We start from the raw sequence: 4,629 nt of genomic DNA, 5'->3' as shown, positions 1-4,629 counted from the left end.
ATTTTTGTTTCCAAATATTTTATTGTCCTTGCAGTGGAAAGGTTAAACACCCCCCTGTTACCACTTGTACCTCCTGGACTGTCCTAGTCGTTCGACCCACAAACACTCCACACAAGAAAAATGCTCAGTGGAGGAGGATGCAATTCATGCTATACAAAATAAAATGTAAGATAAAAATAGAAGAAGGAAATTAATGTAAATGCCTATTAATAAGGGAATGGTTAAGTCAAGTGTGGAACATTAGCAGGATGTAGTTCTAGTCCTATCGTTACACCACAACCACTTGCTAAACTAGCGTGAACACATTTTAAAACTCCAGTAAAATCCATGTATAGTGAAGTCTCTACACCACAAATATTGACTTTCTAGCCTTAACGTTGTTGCTTGCAGCATTGCCCAGGTCACTTGTTTCTGCAAAGGTGCTTTATGAAAAGCCCAGGTCTCGAGGAGAGGTCTATGGTCTTATTCATTTATGTGTCCTCATTGCATGGCAGAACAGAACTAAGTAAACTGAGTGGAAATAGGAGATCCCTGTGGATTTAGAGAAGAGTGTCAAGTGCTTCGCCCTTGAGGGGGAGGGCGGGGAGACTCTGGCTGTCACAGTAATTGCTTCTGTCATAGAGGAAGACTCTCACTGACCTCCCTGCCCCTCCCAAACCCTCCTTGCCCCCAGGGAACACCCTCCCTCACATCTGCCTGCAAGGTTAGGAAACAGGGCTTTTTCAGCAAATAATAAGTGACTTCCACGTGGACGTCCTATAATGAAGATGGACAAAAGCTGAGGCGATGACCAATGATTTTTGTCTTATTTATCCGTTGTGTTGTCTGGCTTGTATACTTAGTTGTTTGAATCAGGCTCTTCATATTTAACACGAAGGCTGCTGGGACCTTATGGGCATCAAATATGCCCCTGCTTCTAACTGTGGTCCTCCACAACGTCCCGGCTTTGCTCCAAGTCTGCTCACGAATGAGACTCAAAGCCATTCCTTGTCAGACTCTCCTGAACACAGATTCCCAGTCAATAAAGGAGTTTTGCTTGAATCCAGGCTACAGGACATGAAATAAGTGTTCCTGTAAGAAAGGTCTCCTCCTTCTTGTCTTGGTTTAGCGCATCTTGCACTTTAACTCATGCCTCTGGTTCTAGAATTTGGCACTGCCTCTCACATTGCTAAGCATCTGGGCTTTTAGGCTTTTCAGAATGCTGTATACTTAAGGAAGGTCAGCACTTTGTAACAATTTTCCAAAGAAAACAGTCTTTGTTGCCATAACCTTCTTGTATAACCAAGTTCACAGAGCCTGGAAGCGTTTCGTAATTGTATTGAAACAGCAAAAACTGCCTCAGGGGACCACCCAAAGGACAGGGATAAATTGGTTGCCTCCATTAAGTGATCTTTAAGCATCAAATTTTAGTAGAAATGTTGGGGAGTAAGTGATCACTTAAAAAAGAGGTTGCCTGAGGTCTGAGAGTGCAAATTGGCCCATATTTAATAACTGCAAGGTCATTGCATGAAATCAGTAAGAGGAAGCAGAGAGAAGCGGGTATCCTATTTCCATACTGTGCTCTGATGGTTTGTGATGTCAGCAGACCTTCAAAATGGAATGATTGCCTTTAAAATATCATATCCTCTTGTTAACGAGAAAGGAGATCAAAGAATTTACTCCAATACCCAGTCATGGCACTATAATTTAAAAGCGCTTTGCAATGATTCCCATCCCAGGACCTCAAATTCTTTTACTTAATTAATTTCATTCATTGAAATTGCTTTAAGGGCCAGAGATTTTTATGGCTCTTTTGCAGAGAAGTCAGGTTACCTGCAGGGAATTCTCAATTATGTACGCTAATAATGGAGGAGATCGGGAGCAAAGATTATCCTCAACAGTGGATAATGCAAAAAATCCTCTCTGTTGACCTTTGGAAGATATGGTGTTATTTGTTGTTGCTGCTGCTGCTGTATTGTTTATTTTTTTAAATTTTATTTTATTTGCCATGAGACATTGAGCAAGACAGTAACAGAAGGGACCACAATGCCAAATTGACCAGATGGTGGTAGGGAAGGTGGCTCAGGAACATCCTAAATGGCAACAGAAAGGGGACTTTATGCAAAGCATGCAATAGATGGAAGGAAAACCAACACATAGGCATCCTGAGTTTGTGTTTTCAGGGAGAAAAACGATTCTTCCTACTGTTTCTTTACTATATTAATAATCAGGCTATAAATCTGTCTTATGTAAAATGAAGAGGAAATAAAATTGAAGAGAATATGAATTTGCATTGCAAATTTGAAATGCTGAATTTTAAAAATTTTCCTCTATTTATAAGATATATAAAAGCAGACACTTTTGGCCAGGAAAAACCTGGTTGAGACTGTTATTTAGGGAATTGTTTTTGCTGATGTTTTAAATTGGTTCAACAGCTAATTTGTCTGGAATAGAGTGTGAAGTGAGAGGGTTAAAATATCTACTTGGTTCAAATTATCCCAAATCTTCCCAGGTATTCATTTCCCCGTCAGCCCCAACAGGAAGTTTCTTTTACTTGATCATGTAGCTCCTACACACAGTTCATCTCTGTATTTCTTTTCCTAAAATGGATGGACCAATAAACGTGCACCGATTGTCTTCCACATTGAAATCACTGTTAGGATGAAGACTAAAAGTGAGAATATTCATTCGTTCACCCATTCATCTATCCATTCATTTATTTATCTCCTGTATACAAATAGCTTTTTAGACAGGTGAAGGATGCGGAATATGTGTACAATCTCTGAGCGTATAATCCACCTGGTAATGTAGGATATTTACATAAGAAGCAACTAAACCTTTTGGCAAGTAACATTTAAATGATACGTAAGTTCTGCATGTCAGTGTAAGGAGCGATATTTTTGTCAAACCTTCTGCAATCTACCTGTGAGGTATCTACTTTTGTTAACTCCTTTCACCCTCACAACAACCCTCTGAGGTGAGGTTATTAGCCACATCCCCTAAGTGCAGAAACTGATGCTTAATGAGGGGTGTGACCAGACTGCAGCTGAATCTAGCCCAGGACTCCAGGGTTTCAGTAGGACATTCCAGATATGGCCTCCGGGAAACAAAAGTAAGGAGTGGAAGGAAGGAGATGTGGATGGAAACGTAAAAAAAAAAAAAAAAAAAAAAAAAAGTTGCCCCAATTGGGGTGGAGAGGAAAGTATAGTTTTTATGTGGAGGTAAATATTAAGAAAGAAAAATCCTCAGTCATAACACTCTGAGGGAAAATAAACAACTCAAACTTACGGAAATTAAATCGAACGGGAAGAGTGACTGCTGCTATATTTTTTTCTAGGCTCATAACTTTGCAACTCTCTGAGTCTAGGTTTCTGCATCCACCGGTTACCTCATGGATGACTGAAAAGTTTCTATTATATACTCTATATTAAAATGCTTTAAAACTGGCACTGTAAGTTGAGTGTCTTAAATAAATTGGCAAGTGCTTTTATGGAACATATTCTTTTAGCCATACCTAAATTCACTAAGCCAGATAGCTCTAAATTAGGATGGGTCATAATTATTTTATAATGTCTTATGCAGCTGGCATTGACAAGCTCTGTCAATTACAGCACTGAAATGGCCTTTGCTAAATCCGTTGGTCCACAACACATAAATGCAGATGTTAAAGAGATACAGTGGCACGTTCCCATGTTGTATCATAAGCCTAGGTCCAAAAATCTCGACCATTCCATAGGCAATGGATTTGTACCTATTGAATTCAACAGTTTGATAAGTGAAGACAGAAGAACTAAGCTACTTAGCACTCTGTCAGCATTAGATAAAGAAATAAGAAATTTCATTTTTAAAAAATAGCAACAAGAGTTACCAAATGATTCCATTGCTTTTCTAGTCTTAGTGATCTTGGTACAAAATTTTGCATCAAGTTGTCTTTTCCAGTTGCAAAAATGTTAAGAATTTTCTTCATGTGTTTAACCTTTGCTAGCCACGCTCTACATGATGCAACTTCAAAGGGATTCCTTTGGGAAACACTAGATAATCAGGTTTGTTAGGGAAGAACTTTCAGATGTCATCATCATTACTCACTGAACTATAGTGAAGTATAATTTTGCAAACAGGGAAGGATCAAAAAAGATATGACCGAAATCCTCTTTAGCCAGGTTCTTAAAACTGATCCAAACAATGTTAGGTTTTTATCTTCCATGACGAATCAGGTGTCAAGGTGAATTTGGGCACCACTTCCATTGAATGAACTTCTCAATTAAATGACAAACAAACGATATGCTCAGGCTGCTATAATTTAACAATATAGAAATAAAGGCCTTTAATCTTATTTTCCTCCACAATCCTCCATCCATTTCAGCATTGGAGAAAGCGAGGAACTTTGTCGTGAATGCTTCTGAGAACAAAGCATCAGCCTTTTTATTAGAGACTGGGAGTTTAGCTTATTTATACATGCCGCAGTGTCAGGTAAACCAATGTCTGATTTTTTTTTCCTCCTTCATTCCTGTAAAACTTTGATGCTTACAATAGAATGTCATCATCAAACACAAAGATAACCACAGGTGCCAAACTAGTTGGAATAGAACTTGATCTCCGCTAGGTGAGGATGTTTATTGTTGAAGGTGATCTCTTTTGTCTTTTCAGACT

This window comes from Equus quagga, chromosome 9 (assembly GCF_021613505.1).
Source record: "Equus quagga isolate Etosha38 chromosome 9, UCLA_HA_Equagga_1.0, whole genome shotgun sequence".
In the NCBI taxonomy this organism is placed as follows: Eukaryota; Metazoa; Chordata; class Mammalia; order Perissodactyla; family Equidae; genus Equus; species Equus quagga.
The sequence above is the reverse complement of the archived record's forward strand: the minus strand, read 5'-3'. Positions refer to the sequence as shown.